Raw genomic sequence first — 18,723 nt, forward strand, 5'->3', positions numbered from 1 at the left:
ATTGTGAATCGCAGATCTTCTATTTAGCCTGTGTGTTTGTGGTGTCCCATATTAAATGGATTTGGTTTCCTTTGATGCTGAAGAGGTTAACGACCCTTTCTATGCTGGTCAGAAATATGCAGCTCCATTTCAGCTGCTTGTGATCCGGTCATTACTTCTCCCTATAAAACCTGGACAGACCTTCTCTTCCTTGCCAGTGAAAGCTTTGCTTCCTAGTTCCTTGGAGACACTGTGCTGATTTGGAGATCATTGTTGCTGCTGGAGATTGTTGTATGCTGTTTTTTGGTGTATGCTTGCTTCATTGTCCTATTCCGATTTGGTTGGTGCATTCCTATCCTTCCCTTTATGTCAGTGTTTGTATGTTTGTTGCTTTCTAGCATCCCTGTCTGTCTTACGTGTTGATACACTATCATTTTTGTCCCGGGCCTCCTGGGGGAGATGGAGGGGGCAGCTTAGGGAATAACAGGAGAATAGTAAGGCTGGTGGCCCAAACCTCCTCACTTTTAGAGGTACCTTTGGTAGCAGGGATAGTTAGAGCCCCAGTCCTAGTGACGGTTAAGGGCCCCTTTGCCTAATCATGAACAGTCACAGCATGACACCATCCTATGCTCCTCTGAGTATTTCAAAAAAGGCCATTTTTCATATAAGTATCAGATCAGGTGTTCATGGACTTCCTGATCCTCCGATTTCTGCAATCAGAGAAACGACCCATATAAACTTCTCTCATCGGAAACTAGCAGACCCCTCCCCACTGCACGAACACAATGTCAGGAGAGGCGACTTTGACAGGAGTAGAGATTGAGGAGCTGTCAGGAAGTGGCAGATATTACAAGACGTCCCCTGTAGACAGTGCTGACCAGGTCCGTACACCGTTATCTGTCACATCCATCACACATTACTGAGAGTTTACAGCTTTTCTGTGGCGTTTTCCTGCAGGCCAAGAACAACACAGTACAGGGCTCAAGTAACGGAGCGGCGGCAGCGGCGACCTGCAAAGGCCTCATAACAGTTACGTAGCTCATTAGTCCTGATTGTTCATGAAAATCCAGCAACAAGGACTGAAGTCAAACATCATAGAGCTGGTAACTCATAATTCTGTGCGGCCGTCGTGCCAAGAGCCCTGAAAATAACGACGCGTGAGATTTCTATGGAGCTCATAGATTGGATTGATATACGGTCGAGGCTTGTTCCGTCCTGAGACTGGCAGAGGTACAACTGCTCCAGGCTCAGTGAGTCAGCGCCATGTTCGCCGCCCAGCGTCCATTCACTTTGCAGCGTCGTCTTTTCCTTCTGCGCTCCTTATCCTGAGCGGCTCGTGTCTCTCAAATGTTCACTTCCTGTCTATGAAAACAAATAAGTAAGTTTCCATTCAAGTACAGCAAGTAGAGATCTTAGTCTAAATTAGTCTAAAAACAGCTCCATGAATCTCAGCTTCCAAAATATCAGCTGCTCACACCTCATCCTCCTCAGCACCAGAGAAAATGAACATTTTCCACAGATGGCTTCTGTTAGCCCATCCAGGATTGGAGGGGTTAATGATGTAGGTTTAATGGCGCAGGTTCCGCAGCTCGCCCATCACCAGGCGCTTTACCTTCCTCCACAGAAAAAGCCGTTGGTTCCGGAATGTGGCGCGGATGGTGATTGCAGCCTCAGTTTTTCCTGGCATAATGATGATGGCAGCGGATTACCAGGCCAGTTCGGATTTGGCACAAGGCTCATCTTATTATCCAATTATTGTGAGTTGTTGGAATGTGTTACTGGGGGAGGGGGACCACCAAAATGCGTGTTAAGACCCTTCAACACTGCACGGGCTTATTTCGTCAATAGAAAGGTCAACGGACACCCGTCCATCAGTCCTCCAGCTGCTGTAAAATATAGCACATAAGACATCGGTGCCAGCAGACAAGCATTAAACATGTGGAAAAAAAGAGTCTTTACATTGTAGAGCAGAGAACCGCGACTCTGCAGACCGAACTCCGGATAACTGTGGCCAGCGAGGATGAATATTAAATAAGCATATTATATCCAGTGAAAGGAATGGCCTACTAATAATGTTGGGTCTGGTATTTTACTGCAGATCTCTGTACTGTAAGTGCAGTCACACTTTGGAGCTTTCTACTGTAAGAGCAATGAGACAGTGGGCTTTCTACTGTAAGAGTGCTCACACTTTGGAGCTTTCTACTGTAAGAGTGCTCACACTTTGGAGCTTTCTGCTGTAAGAGTGGTCACACTGTGGAGTTCTCTACTGTAAGAGCGGTCACACTGGAGTTCTCTACTGTAAGAGTGGTCACACTGTGGAGTTCTCTACTGTAAGAGCGATCACACCATGGAGCTCTCTACTGTAAGAGTGGTCACACTGTGGAGTTCTCTACTGTAAGAGTGGTCACACTGGAGTTCTCTACTGTAAGAGTGGTCACACTGTGGAGTTCTCTACTGTAAGAGCGATCACACCATGGAGCTCTCTACTGTAAGAGTGGTCACACTGTGGAGTTCTCTACTGTAAGAGCGATCACACCATGGAGTTCTCTACTGTAAGAGTGGTCACACTGGAGTTCTCTACTGTAAGAGTGGTCACACTGTGGAGTTCTCTACTGTAAGAGTGGTCACACTGTGGATTTCTCTACTGTAAGAGTGGTCACACTGTGGAGCTCTCTACTGTAAGAGTGGTCACACTGTGGAGTTCTCTACTGTAAGAGCGGTCACACCATGGAGTTCTCTACTTTAAGAGCGATCACACTGTGGATTTCTCTACTGTAAGAGTGGTCACACTGTGGATTTCTCTACTGTAAGAGTGGTCACACTGTGGATTTCTCTACTGTAAGAATGCTCACACTGTGGAGTTCTCTACTGTAACAGCGGTCACACTGTGAAGTTCTCTACTGTAAGAGTGGTCACACTGCGGATCTCTGCTGTAAGAGCGGTCACACTGTGGAGCTTTCTACTGTAAGAAAGGTCACACTGTGGAGTTCTCTGCTGTAAGAGCCATCACACTGCGGATCTCTCTGCTGTAAGAGCAGTCACACTGTGGTGTTCTCTACTGTAAGAATGGTGACACTGTGGAGCTCTCTACTGTAAGAGAAGTCACACTGTGGAGTTCTCTACTGTAAGAGCGGTCACATTGTGGAGCTTTCTACTGTAAGAAAGGTCACACTGTGGAGTTCTCTGCTGTAAGAGCCATCACACTGCGCATCTCTCTGCTGTAAGAGCTGTCACACTGTGGTATTCTCTACTGTAAGAAAGGTCACACTGTGGTATTCTCTACTGTAAGAATGGTGACACTGTGGAGCTCTCTACTGTAAGAGATGTCACACTGTGGTATTCTCTACCGTAAGAGATGTCACACTGTGGAGCTCTCTACTGTAAGAGCGGTCACATTGTGGAGCTTTCTACTGTAAGAAAGGTCACACTGTGGAGTTCTCTGCTGTAAGAGCCATCACACTGCGCATCTCTCTGCTGTAAGAGCTGTCACACTGTGGTATTCTCTACTGTAAGAAAGGTCACACTGTGGTATTCTCTACTGTAAGAATGGTGACACTGTGGAGCTCTCTACTGTAAGAGATGTCACACTGTGGTATTCTCTACCGTAAGAGATGTCACACTGTGGAGCTCTCTACTGTAAGAGATGTCACACTGTGGAGTTCTCTACTGTAAGAGTGGTCACACTGTGGAGTTCTCTACTGTAAGAGCGGTCACACTGTGGAATTCTCTGGACTTCTCCAAGGGGATTTCATCGCTTAGTTTTGGAAATATGAGTTCTTCTCAAGCCCTGGATTGTACCATCGTGAAATATTCAAACCTTATCAGCTCTGTATTGGGGGGGCTTCCCTGTAAATGTTGATGGCTGGACCATCATTGTAAAAGCACCATTGTAAATACACACCTGTACTTTGTATCTCCCCCAACTCATTGTAGATTGTAAGCTCTCACGAGCAGGGTCGTCTTATTGTGCTTTAACCCCTTCACCCCCAAGGGTGGTTTGTACGTTCATGACCGGGCCAATTTTTACAATTCTGACCACTGTACCTTTATGAGGTCATAACTCTGGAACGCTTCCATGGATCCCGGTGATTCTGACATTGTTTTCTCGTGACATATTGTGCTTCATGTTAGTGGTAAAATTTCATTCAAATAACTTGCGTTTATTTGTGAAGAAAAAAATTTTCCAACTTTGAATTTTTATGCCCTTAAATCACAGAGATACGGCACACAAAAAACTTGATAACTAACATTTCCCACATGTTTACTTTACATCAGCACAATTTTGGAACCAAAATTTTTTTTTGTTACGAAGTTATAAGGGTTAAAAGTTGACCAGCGATTTCTCATTTTTACAACACCATTTTATTTTTAGGACCACATCACATTTGAAGCCACTTTGAGGGGTTTATATGATAGAAAATACCCAAAAGTGACACCATTCTAAAAACTGCACCCCTTAAGGTGCTCAAAACCACATTCAAGAAATTTATTAACCCTTTAGGTGCGTCACAGGAATTTTTTTGAATATTTAAAAAAAAATGAACATCTAACTTTTTTTCACAAAAAAAATACTTCAGGTTCAATTTTTTTTATTTTACCAAGGGTAACAGGAGAAACTGGACTGCAAAAGTTATTGTGCAATTTGTCCTGAGTACGCTGATACCTGATTTGTGGGGGGAACGACTGTTTCGGCGCATGGCAGAGCTCAGAATGGAAGGAGCGCCGTTTGACTTTTTCAATGCAAAATTGGCTGGAATTCAGATCGGACGCCATGTCACGTTTGGAGAGTCCCTGATGTACCTAAACAGTGGAAAACCCCTACAAGTGACCCTATTTTGGAAACTAGACCCCCCAAGGAACTTATCTAGATATGTGGTGAGAACTTTGAACCCACAAGGGCTTTACAGAAGTTTATAACGTACAGCGGTACAATTAAAAAATCATATTTTTTCCACAAAAATGATCTTTTCACCCCAATTTTTATTTTCCCAAGCGTAACAGGACCCTAAAAGTTATTGTGCAATTTGTCCTGAGTATGCTGATGCCCCACATGTGGGGGTAAACCACTATCTGGGCGCATGGCAGAGCTTGGAAGGGAAGCAGCGCCATTTGACATTTTTGGCTGGAATTGAGATCGGACACCATGTCGCGATTGGAAAACCCCTGATGTACCAAAACAGTGGAAACCCCCCACAAATGACACCATTTTGGAAACTAGACCCCCTAAGGAACTTATCTAGATGTGTGGTGAGAACTTTGAAACCCCAAGGGCTTCACAGAAGTTTATAACATACAGCCGTACAATTAAAAAATCATATTTTTTCCACAAAAATGATCTTTTCACCCTCAATTCTTATTTTTCCAAGGGTAACAGGACCCTAAAAGTTATTGTGAAATTTGTCCTGAGTACGCTGATACCCCACATGTGGGGGTAAACCACTATTTGGGAGCATGGCAGAGCTCGGAAGGGAAGCAGCGCCATTTGACATTTTTGGCTGGAATTGAGATCGGACACCATGTCGCGATTGGAAAACCCCTGATGTACCTAAACAGTGGAAACCCCCCACAAATGACACCATTTTGTAAACTAGACCCCCCAAGGAACTTATCTAGATGTGTGGTGAGCACTTTGAACCCCCCAGTGCTTCACAGAAGTTTATAATGCCAGGGCATGAAAATAAAAAAATCGTATTTTTTCCACAAACATTATCAATTAGTCCCCAATTTTTTTATTTTTTTTTGCCAAGGTTAACAGGAGAAATTGAACCCCAAAAGTTGTTGTACAATTTGTCCTGAGTATGCTGACACCCCATATGTGGGAGAAAACTACTGTATGGGCACACGTCGGGGCTCGGAAGGGAAGTAGTGACGTTTTGGAATGCAGACATTGATGGAATGGTCTGCGGGTGTCATGTTGCCTTTGGAGAGCCCCTAATGTACCTAAACAGTGGAAACCCCCCACAAATGACCCCATTTTGAAAACTAGACCCCCTAAGGAACTTATCTAGATGTGAGGTGAGCACTTTGAACCCCCAAGGGCTTCACAGAAGTTTATAATGCCAGGGCATGAAAATAAAAAAATCGTATTTTTTCCACAAACATTATCAATTAGTCCCCAATTTTTTTATTTTTTTTTGCCAAGGTTAACAGGAGAAATTGAACCCCAAAAGTCGTTGTACAATTTGTCCTGAGTATGCTGACACCCCATATGTGGGAGAAAACTACTGTATGGACACACGTCAGGGCTCGGAAGGGAAGTAGTGACGTTTTGGAATGCAGACATTGATGGAATGGTCTGCGGGTGTCATGTTGCCTTTGGAGAGCCCCTAATGTACCTAAACAGTGGAAACACCCCACAAATGACCCCATTTTGAAAACTAGACCCCTAAGGAACTTATCTAGATGTGAGGTGAGCACTTTGAACCCCCAAGGGCTTCACAGAAGTTTATAATGCCAGGGCATGAAAATAAAAAAATCGTATTTTTTCCACAAACATGATCAATTAGTCCCCAATTTTTTTATTTTCCCAAGGGTAACAGGAGAAATTTAACCCCAAAAGTTGTTGTCCAATTTGTCCTGAGTACGCTGACACCCCATATGTGGGAGAAAACTACTGTATGGACACACGTCGGGGCTCGGAAGGGAAGCAGTGACGTTTTGGAATGCAGACTTTGATGGAATGGTCTGCGGGTGTCATGTGCGTTTGGAGAGCCCCTGATGTACCTAAACTATTGAAACTCCCCACAAGTGACCCCATTTTGGACACTAGACCCCCCACGGAACTTATCTACATGTGTGGTGAGCACTTTGAACCCTCAAGTGCTTCACAGAAGTTTATAACGCTCGGACGTGAAAATAAAAAAATCATTTTTTTCCACAAAAATGATATTTTTGCCCCCAATTTTTTATTTTCCTAAGGGTAACAGGAGAAATTGGACCCCAAAAATTGTTTTGCAATTTGTCTTGAGTAGGCTGATACCCTACATGTGGGGGTAAAACACTGTTTGGGCGCATGGCAGAGCTTGGAAGGGAAGGAGCACCATTTGACTTCTTCAACTCAGAATTGGCTGGAATTGAGATCAGACGCAATGTTGCATTTGGAGAGCCCCTGATGTGCCCAAACAGTGGAAACCCCCAATTCTAACTCCAACCCGAACCCCAACACACCCCTAACCCTAATCTCAGCCCTAACCCTAACCCTAACCCTAACCCTAACCCTAACCCTAGCCCTAACCCTAATGGAAAAATGGAAATAAATACATTTTTTTAATTGTATTATTTTTCCCTAACTGAGGGGGTGATAATGGGGGGTTTGATTTACTATTTATGGCGGTTTTTATGTTTGGCAGCTGTCGCACGCTAAAAGACGCTTTTTATTGTAAAAATAGTTTTTGCATCACCACATATTGAGAGCTATAATTTTTCCGTATTTTGACCCACCGAGTCATGTGAGGTCTTATTTTTTGCGGGACGAGTTGACGTTTTTATTGGTACCATTTTCGGGGACGTGACATTTTTTGATCGCTTTTTATTCCGATTTTGGGGACGCAGAATGAACAAAAACCAGCGTTTGGGGGAGTGCGTTTACACCGTTCCGCGTGCGGTAAAATTGATAAAGCGGTTTTATTCTTCGGGTCAGTACGGTTACAGCGATACCTCATTTAGGTTGTTTTTTATCTTTTGTCGGTTTTATGCAATGAAAACTATTTTATATAAAAAATAATTATTTTTGCATCGCTTTATTCTGCGAGCTATAACTTTTTAATTTTTTCGCTGATGATGCTGTGTGGCAGCTCGTTTTTTGCGGGACAAGATGACGTTTTCAGCGGTACCATGGATATTTATATGCGTCTTTTTGATCGCGCGTTATTACACTTTTTGTTTGGCGGTATGATAATAAATCATTATTTTTTGCTTCGTTTTTTATTTTTATTTTTTAAGGGGTTCGCTAAAGGGGTTAACTAATGGGACAGATTTATAGGGCGGATCGTTACAGACGCGGTGATACCTAATATGTGTACTTTTATTGTTTTTTTTTTATTTCCAAAAAATGGATTTATTTGGGGGAATATATTTTTTTTTTTTTCTAATTTATTTGGTGATTTTTTTAAATTATTTTAACACTTTTTTTTTTTTTTTAACTTTATTAAATAGTCCCAGGTGGGACATCACTGTCCTGTGACAGATCGCTGATCTGTCACATCACAGATCACTGTGACAGATCAGCAATCTGTCACAGGCATTAAAGACTTCCTCTTGCCTGCGCTTTGCAGGCACTGAGGAAGCCAGCTTCCTGCAGGCCCCCGAAGGCCCCCGTCGCCATCTTGGATTCGGGGGCCTGCAGGAAAGGAGCCCCCCGCAGCAGCGCTGCACATTGCGCTGCCGTGGGGGGCTCAGGGAAGCACGGAGGGAGCCCCCTCCCTGCCGATGCTTCCCTTTAACCCCCGATACACCGCGATCGTGTTTGATCGCGGTGTGCAAGGGGTTAACGTGTCGGGGGCGGTCCGTGACCGCCCCTGACACATTGTGCCGGGTGTCAGCTGTGATAATCAGCTGACACCCGGCCGCGATCAGCGGCGCTCACCACGTGGGCGCTGCTGATCGCAGTAGACGTACTATCCCGTCCATGGGCATAGGGGCCCAGGTCCCATGGACGGGATAGTACGTCTGATGTCAGAAAGGGGTTAATTATTGCATTGTTAACTTTGTTACTTATGACTTGTGTTTTGAAACTCTTAAACTGTAAAGCGCTGCGGATTATGTTGGCGCTATATAAATAAAGTTTATTATTATTATTATTATCACTAACAATAGGCCATGACTCTCATCCTCCTCTGAAAATTAAACAATTTATTCTTATGATGAGCAATTTCTCCAGCGATAAATACAATTGGGGTAATAATTTGTCCGGTTTCACAGTCAGACACAAAGTCATTTTCCCAGAATCTGTTTTTTTTTTAATTGTGATTTTACAGCAATTTTCATGCTATAAAAAGTGAATTAGCAGTCGGGTTTTCAGCTCCGGGATGCCGAGCTCTTGGCGCCACGTCGGGTTATTTCTCAGCCATAAACACTGGTTTTAATGTGCTCCACTGGAAGATGGATGAGTGACTGAGCTGGAATCACTGTAGGACACTTTAGTAGACCTGGAGAATGGGAAAGAAAACATGGAGCACAGGATGAAAACATAAACATTTGTGGGCCTGGACGGGCCACAAATCTCATGTCATGGAGATCAGAGAGTCGGGGGACTTATCCCAATCACATGCACATCAGGCCTGCTGAGATCCCATGGATAAGAGTGTCAATGCTTCATGGTGGATTTGGAGGAAAATCACTGATTGGTCATGGTAAAACTTCCAGAAATGACCAACATGTGTTCAGGCCACCTCATGGGTGTAGCCGCAGGTCTAGTCTTGTTTATTTAAGAATTATCTATGTAGATGCAGTATAAATGAAAATCTTTAAAGAACATCTCCACCTAAGGACTCTTGCAGACAATCATAGTTTTGGTCCATAAAAACAACAGCTAGCACTCGTCCCGCATGCTATTCTATGGTGCCGTGCACACCGAGTGGTCCAAGGAAGAAAATCACAGCATGCACAAGTTGTCTCCGATAATCAGATGGCACTTACCCTTTCATTTCTATGGGTCCGTGGAAAACATCAAAATCCACTTGACAACCGAGTGTGGTCCGATTTTCACGGACTGACAGAATGGAGAAGATGGAGAATCTTTTTTCCTTTCTCTCCACCTCAGATCACACTCCGATCTGACTCTGATCACACTCCGATCTGACTCTGATCACACTCCGATCTGACTCTGATCACACTCTGATCTGACTCTGATCACACTCTGATCACACTCCAATCTCACTCCGGTCATACGCAGATCACACTCCGATCTCACGCTGGTCATACGCAGATCACACTCCGATCTCACGCTGGTCATACGCAGATCACACTCCGATCTCACGCTGGTCATACTCCGATCACACTCCGATCATTCTCTGATCACCCTCCGATCACCCTGTGTGTGTTATTAGCATAATCGGACCGATTATCTTGGATATAGAACGTATGGTTGTCTGCACCTGCCCTAAGACTACGTTCACAAGAATGCTGTCTATGGAAAAAACTGAGCTCACACGGACAACAGTTGGACAAATGTTATTTCATAGAGCGGCTCAGATGAGCATTTTTCACATGGGCCAAATGCCATCTCAAAGTATATTCTGTATTTAGGCCTGAGTCACACTTGCGAGTGCAATGCGAGAAACTCGCGCATCAATAACCAGCACTGCCACCGGCACTCGGGTCTTAGGGAGAGGCTCACCTATTCAAGTCTGTGGGTGCTTACAAAGAATCGCATCCCACACGGATCAACCATATTCCATCTGATAGAGGCTGGGAAACTGTATTTGTTCTTGTAAATCTGATGGATGACAACTGAGATGAAAAATCGTCTGCTTCATGTGGATGAAAAGTCGGACGTATTTTTTAGACGTTGGTGCAACTTGATGATAGACTTTTTCTATTTCATTCCTCACCATCTTGGAGATTCCTGCTCAGTCAGTTTCTTTTTTACATGCAGAAGCCTAAATCCTGTCCTGACCTGGCCCTGAAGTAATCCACGAGTGAGCGTTCCTGGCCTCGGCGTTTCTTTGTGAGCTAACCGTAACAGCAGAACTAATCTCAATGTAACAGTGCATGGGAAAATGTATCAATCTGGACAGGAGCAGATACAGACAGAAGAGGGCCCCTGTATAAGAACAATATATGGGCCCTTTGAAGTCCAAAAACTCATCATGCACAACGCCACCTGCTTTGGATGTAAAAGTGGCCCCCTTACCTCTTGGGCCCCTGTGCGTCTGCCCAAAATGCATCAATTGTATGTCCGCCCCTGTGTTTTGCTCACAGAGGACTGTACAGACTGCATGCCATTGTAACAAACCCCCAGCTCTGAAAGACATTAGGTCAGAAGAAGTTTTCAACTGCTTTACTTGTCATTAATAACATAGGAAATCATATTTGTTCTTGTAATTTCTTTTAAGTTATAATAAAAAAAGTAACACATACAGATGTAAAATAATGGACATTCGGGTAGCATACAGATTGCATACGGATCACAAGAGAGATGAAAAATCATCCATTTTTTTCTGGATGAAAATCAGATAATTTCTTAGGCTAGATTCACATTTGCGTTTGAGTCTGCAGCGTATCAGCCACATGCGCAAACGCATGCAAAAATGCATGCAAATGCGTGTGCATGCGTTTTTTCATGAGTTTGTGGTATTTTCATGCATTTGCGTTATCTATGCGCATGCGTTCGATATTTCCAATGCTTTGCAGTAGCTTTTCCTTGACACCAGACACCCAATGGGCGTGCCTCATGGCATTTCTATATATATATATATATATATATATATATATATATATATATATATATATATATATATATATATACTGTATAGACACACTGCACTGAGGAAATCCTCGTCTTTGGCTGCTGTATTGAGCTGCAAGATGGTTCTTGACATGGAGAACTTCTATGATAATCTGGATTTACAATTGAAGTTGGCTGCTGCCTTTGCTTTTGCTTGTCAAGAAGAAAGAAGAAGACAAAGAGTGCGAAAACGTCGTCGTTGCTACTGGCAACACCCCATCTTCGAACTCCGAGAGAGCCGTGGAGCCTACCACTCTTTGTAACTCGAGCTGCGTGCAAACCCTCAGAAATTTTTTACTACAGGATGTCTGAACGGAGTTTCGATGACTTGCTGCAACGTGTCCGAGGATCCATCACCAGGCATGACCTCTCAGTCCACGAAAAATCACCGACACATGAATGGCCCCATAGACTCTCACAGGAAAACCATCGATAACACTCGTACGTGAAAATGAGCCCAATATTCAGACGCACTGTATATAGTGTAACACTTCTAGAAAAAATAGCTGCTCCTGCTTAGGGGCAACTTTCTAAAGTGTGAATGGAATCACCTAATAGCTTCTTTATCCTTCATCTTTTCTGGGTGCCGTCCTCCTTTGGAATTTCTTTTCTGCAATTTTTGGAAACATAAAGCATCACCAGTAAAAAACGAATACAATAAAAACTGATAATAAATCTATGATAGAACTGTGCAATCTCACAATTTACACCTACAAAACAGCAAAAAGTAGCAAATTTCAGCCAGAAAATATTCAGCGCCAAAGTTTGACTGGAGTACAGGCCTTGATAAATTACAAGCATACAGTATAATTGTTCTGTCCTCACTAATTATTATTATTATTATTGTGCATTTGTATAGCGCCATTTATTCCATGGCCCTTTACATGTGAAAAGGGGAAATATAGACAAGTATAATAAACATGTGTAAGACAAGGGACACACAAGTACATAAGGAGAGGGGACTCTGCCCGCGAGGTCTCACAGTCTACAGGAATGGGTGAGGATACAGTAGGAGAGGGTAGAGCGGGTCATGCGGTGGTTCAGTAGACCGAGGATCATTGCAGGCTGTAGGCTTGTCGGAACAGGTGGGTCTTCAGGTTCTTCTTGAAGGTTTCCGTTGATGGTGAGAGTCTGATGTGTTGCGGCAGAGAGTTCCAGAGTATGGGGGAAGCACGGGAGAAGTCTTGTATGCGGTTGTGGGAAGAAGAGATAAGGGGAGAGTAGAGAAGGAGATCTTGAGATGATCGAAGGTTGCGTGCGGGTAGGTACCTGGAGACCAAGTCACGGATGTATGGAGGAGACAGGTTGTGGATGGCTTTGTATGTCATGGTTAGGGTTTTGAATTGGAGCCCCTGGGAAATAGGAAGCCAGTGAAGGGCCTGGCATAGGGGAGAGGCTGGGGAGTAGCTGGGAGACAGGTGGATTAGTCGGGCAGCAGAGTGTAGGATGGACTGGAGTGGTGCCAGAGTGCTAGAAGGGAGGCCAGAGAGGAGGAGGTTGCAGAAGTCGAGGCGGGAGATGATAAGAGCATGCACAAGTGTTTTTGTGGTTTCGTGCAAGGCTGGCGTCAGCACCCGGCACACCTGGGCAAATGCCGGGGCCCTGGCGAGATGAGGGGGCCCACTCACGCTGTCTGGGAATCGACCCACGACCGCCGCCACGCCCCCCATTTACCGACCCCATCCTCACCCTACCAGAGACCCCACCGTCCACCGCAGCCCTGATAAATCCCAGCAATGACAACACTCCTGCTGGGCTTCTCTGCACGCACAGGACCTGTGATGAGGTCACAGGAGGGGAGGAGTTGGGTCACATGATCAGGGCACTCAGTGTATGCAGGACTCGCTGTGCTGGTTGTCATGCTGCTGGATGAGGTGAAGATATTACGTGTGGGGTCAGGAGGGGTTTACAGGGGGGATGTAGCAGAGCTGTGTGTGTGCGGAGCAGAGCTGTGTGTGTATACGAGGTCTGGGAAGCGGAGGTGTGGGGAGCAGAGCAGCATGTGTACGAGGTTTACGGAGCGGAGCCACCTGTGTACAAGGTGTGGGGAGCGGAGTCGCATGTGTACAAGGTGTACGGAGCGGAGCCATGTGTGTACGAGCTGTGGGGAGCAGAGCCGCATGTGTATGAGGTGTACAGAGCGGAGCTGCGTGTGTCCGAGGTGTACAGAGCGGAGCCGCGTGTGTCCGAGGTGTACAGAGCGGAGCCGCGTGTGTCCGAGGTGTACAGAGCAGAGCCGCATGTGTATGTAGAGTCAGTGGCCGGACTGGGAGGTGGTCCCTCGATAGACCGCGCAGAGACAAAACAGAGACAAGATGGAGGCAGGTTCTGGGTGCAACAGGTCCAAGTTTATTCCACTCGTCGTCCGCCTGACGGCCTCTGCAGTACACCGCACTTCTCTTCACCTCACGGCCCACCGTTTCCAGGGCCGCTTCACACACCGTACGTTACACTAGGGACGTACATACACGTACCGTCTCTTCTTCACTGTTTGACGCTCCTGACAGGTCCGTCACTGTGGCCGCCTTAGGACCGTAAACCAACAATTTTACTGATCAGGCGTCATGTCAAATACGGTGTCCCACACCCGGTGTCTCGTCTCCACTGCGTTTCTTCCTGTCAGGACCACCCCCCTGACGTTCTCTCGCCTCAGTCCCCCTGGTTCGGTTCTCCTCAGAGCGCACAGACTGTCGTAGTCCTCCTGTCACCTGAGCTCCCCCTGGTGTCTGAAACTTTCTGGAACCCTCCCTCAGTATTTATACCTTTCCTGGTTCCCTGTAACTCCGCCCCCCATGACCAACGGTTTCCTAAGCCCTAAGCTGATGTCAAGTCCTTTGCTCACACTCCTCCCTGCCCTCTAATGGTCAACCCAGGTACTGCACGTCCACTACACTTTCCTAGCTGTTTCTCCACTGTAGTAACTGACAACTATCTGAACTGTGCAAACCTTTCCTTCTCTATACTGACAGGTCCGTCCATCCGTCAGGTCACCTTCCCTACATGTACGAGATGTGGGGAGCGGAGCCGCGTGTGTGCGAGATGTGGGGAACGGAGCCGCGTGTGTACGAGGTGTGGGGAGCGGAGCCACGTGTGTATGAGATGTGGGGAGCGGAGCAGCGTGTGTACGAGGTGTACGGAGTGGAGTCGCGTATACGGAGCGGAGCCGTGTATGTACGAGGTGTGGGGAGCGGAGCCGTGTGTGTACGAGATGTGTGGAGCGGAGCAGCGTGTGTACAAGGTGTACGGAGTGGAGCCGTGTATACGGAGCAGAGCCGCGTGTGTACGAGGTGTGGAGAGCGGAGCAGCGTGTGTATGGGCGAAGCCGTGTGTGTACGGAGCGGAGCCGCGTGTGTATGAGGTGTGGGGAGTGGAGGTGTGGGGAGCGGAGCAGCGTGTGTACGAGGTGTACAGAGCAGTGTGTGTGGGGAGCGGAACCGCGTGTGTAAAAGGTGTGGGGAGCAGAGCCGGAAGTGTACTGAGTGGAGCCATGCGAGGTGTATGGTGGGGAGTATTCATACCTCTCAACTGTCCCAGGTCCAGCCGGACAGTCCTGATTTTGAGAGAGACTGCCCCAGCCGGGAGTTTACTTTTCCCTTGGACACAGGAGTACACGGCGGAGCCCCGAGGAGCACTTTAAAACTCGCATGTGACTTTCTACCGGAAGTGTCGTGCTGGAAACTGACCGGAAATTAGGTAATTTTGGGAGGAGATTGTGACAGAACCATGGAGGCACTTCAGGGAATGCTTCAAATCCATCATTGTGTCCTCTGACAGTGTGAACAGCGGGATCGCCTTGGACTCGGGGATGTCGGCCATGTGAGCGGATCATGATATGTCCTGCATCCTGAGGCTCAGGTGGGCACTACAATGGGAGCCGGGCTGCTATGGTATCTCTATAGAATCTTTCTTTCTCTCTGTTTCTTTCTCTCTCTGTTCTTTCTTTCTCTCTGTTCTTTCTCTAATCTTTTTTTTCTTTCTCTCTCTCTGTTCTCTTTCTTTCCCCTCTTTATTTCTCTGTTCTTTCTTTCTTTCTCTCTCTGTTCTTTCTTTCTCTCTCAGTTCTCTTTCTTTCCCCTCTTTCTTTCTTTCTTTCTTTCTTTCTCTTTCTTTCATTCTCTTTCTCTGTTCTTTCTTTCCTCTCTTTCTCTCTCTGTTCTTTCTTTTTCTCTCTCTCTGTTCTTTCTTTCTTTGCCATCTTTCTTTCCCATCTTTCTATCTCTCTCTGTTCTTTTTGCTTTCTCCTCTTTCCTCTCTTTGTTCTTTCTTTCTCCTCTTTCTTTCTCTCTCCCTCTCTGTTCTTTTTTCCCCTCTTTCTTTTTCTCTCTGTTCTTTTTTCTGTCCATGCTTTCTTTCTCTGTTCTTTTTCTTTCTTTCTGGTCTTTCTTTTTTTCCCCTCTTTCTTTATTTCTGTTCTTTCTTTCCTCTCTTTCTCTCTCTCTTTTCTTTCTTTCTTTCTCTCTGTTCTTTCTTTCTCTTTCTTTCTCTCTGTTCTTTCTTTCCCCTCTTTCTTTATTTCTCTTTCTTTCTCTCTCTGTTCTTTCTTTCTCTTTCTTTCTCTCTACCTCTCTGTTCTTTCTTCCTTTCCCCTCTTTCTTTTTTCTCTCTCTGTTCTTTTTTTCTGTCCACTCTTTCTTTCTCTCTCTAATCTTTCTTTATTTCTCTCTCTGTTCTTTTTTCTCTCTCTCTGTTCTTCCTTTCTTACTCTCTTTCTCTGTTCTTTCTTTCCCCTCTTTCTCTCTGTTTCTTTCTCTTTCTCTCTGTTCTTTCTTTCTCTCTCTGTTCTTTCTTTCTCTCTCTCTGTTCTTTCTTTCTCATCTTTCCTTCATACGTACACTACTAATCAATAGCCTCCTTCACATGAACGTGTTTTGCCACAGAGCATGTGTCCGTGTGATCCACACGGAGACAAGTCCGTTTTTTGGCCAGCACCATGGATGCCACACATCATGAATCATGGTATGTGTTAAAGGGGGGCTCACTGAGACTCTTTCGCCCGGGGCCCTCAAAAACCTGAAGCCAGCCCTGGTTTCGTGGTTGAGGAATGAGCGGATCCGGGAGATATTTTTGAGTTTGAGGCAGCACGAGGAGGGAGGTGAGGGCTTGGATATGTGGTTTAACAGAGAGCGCAGAGTCGAGGATCACCCCAAGGCACCGAGCGTGCGGGACTGGGAAAGAGAGCAGCCATTGACATTGATGGATAGGTCTGGTGGAGGGGCAGAGTGAGATGGGGGAAAGATGATGAATTCTGTTTTGTCCATGTTCAGTTTGAGAAAGCAAGCAGAGAAGAAGGCTGAGATAGCAGACAGACAATGTAAAATTTCGATCAGTAAGGAGGTGAGGTTGGGTCCAGATAGGTAGATCTGCGTGTCATCAGCGTAGAGGTGATACTGCAAACCATGGGATTCTATGAGCTGTCCCAAGCCAAAGGTATAGATGGAGAATAGTAGGGGTCCTAGGACAGAGCCTTGAGGAACACCTACAGACAGGGGGCGAGGTGAGGAGATGGTGCATGAGAGGGACACACTGAATGTTCTGTCTGTTAGATATGACAAGATCCAGGATAGGGCCAAGTCTGTGATGCCAAGAGATGAGAGAATCTGTAGCAGGAAGGAATGGTCCACGGTGTCGAAGGCAGAGGACAGGTCCTGGAGAAGGAGGACAGGGTAGTGTCGCTTGCTCTTGGCGATTAGTAAGTCGTTAGTGACTTTAAATAGGGCAGTGTCAGTTGAGTGATGCGGTCGGAAGCCAGATTGTAACCGGTCAAAGAGGGAACAGGAGGAGAGGTGGGAGGACAGTTCAAGACATTCATGCTGTTCCAGTAGTTTTGAGGCGTAAGGGAGAAGAGATATCGGGTGATAGTTAGACACAGAGGATGAGTCAAGAGAGGGCTTTTTGAGGATGGGTGTGATTGAGGCATGTTTGAAGGATGAGGGAAAGACACCATTTGTAAGTGAAAGGTTGAAGAGGTGTGTTAGAGATGGGATGAAGACTGTGGCCAAGTTAGGGATGAGGTGGGACAGGAGTGGGTCGAGGGCACAAGTGGTGATGTGTGATCTTGACAGAAGGGTGGAGAGCTGATCTTCTGTCATGGTGGAGAAGCTGGCTTTTGCAGAACAGGGCTGAGCAGCTAAGAGGGGCATTGGGGGCTGCGGGCCAAAGTTTTGTCTGATCGTATCGATTTTCTGCTTAAAGAAGGAGGCAAAGTCTTCAGCAGAAATGAGAGGAGAGGGAGGAGGTGCTGTGGGACGGAGTAGAGAATTGAAAGTGTTGAAGAGCTGTTTAGGGTTGAGTGCCAGTGAGGATATGAGAGATGCGAAGTAAGTTTGTTTTGCGGCAGAGAGCGTGGACTTAAAGCTGGCAAGGGACTGCTTGCATGCGTTGAAGTGCTCAGTAGAATGGGTTCTCTTCCATCTCCGCTCAGCGGCTCTGGAAACCCGTCTCAGTTCTTTGGTTAGGCTGGTCAGCCAGGGCTGCCTGTTGATTGAAGCAGACTTCATGTAGCTTAAACAGGCAGCTAAACCACTGTACCGGGGTACAATAAGGAGACTGTAGGTTGAATCTGTATTTTATTGAATGTGGTGGTATATTGATGCGGTGAAACTACAAATAAAACATATATGGGTCGCCCTCCCAGGGCCGTGGGGTACTCGGTACCGGGCCGGTGTCAGGGGAAGGAGTCACTGCAGCGGTGACCCGGTCCGTGGCCCTGGGCGTCCAAATCAATGGTGGTTTGTAGTTAATGGAATGGAATAGTTCGTGACGCCACCTGTGGTGTTTGGCAAGAAAGATGTTAAGCCAACGCTGCGTGCAGATCCTGTGGGGCTGATGGTGTGGTGCAGCATAGATGGTGTAGCTCCCCACAGGTGAAGCTGTAACCCCAGGGCAGTGTAATTGCAATAGATGAGAATAGGTGCAGGCGGTGTGAGGAATGTTGGTACCCAGATGTAGCGGTGCTGACGGTGTTAGCGCACAAATGAATGAAGACACCAGGGCTTGCAGTTGCAAAGCTTTACTCACAGTCCGTGGTACACACTGGTGCCTGCCTCCGTGCCGTGTCCTCCGGGACAGAGACTCAATCAACCTCTCGGGCAAGTCAGGGTTCTCCTCTCCAACACTCCGCCAACATGTTCCTTTCCTGAACGACTCCTCTATTGCGCCTTAAGGTGTGAAGAGCTCCAGTACCGTGGTACTCTGGAGTTCCTCCTGTCAGATGTTCCTAACAACTCTACTCGTATGGCAGACAGCTGTAGCCTCTCTCGGGGACTCCCTTCTCCGGAGTCCTGGCTCTTTATTCAGTT

The sequence above is a fragment of the Dendrobates tinctorius genome, unplaced genomic scaffold, assembly GCF_039654945.1.
Source record: "Dendrobates tinctorius isolate UK_male_01 unplaced genomic scaffold, ASM3965494v1 ptg000065l, whole genome shotgun sequence".
Taxonomy (NCBI): Eukaryota; Metazoa; Chordata; class Amphibia; order Anura; family Dendrobatidae; genus Dendrobates; species Dendrobates tinctorius.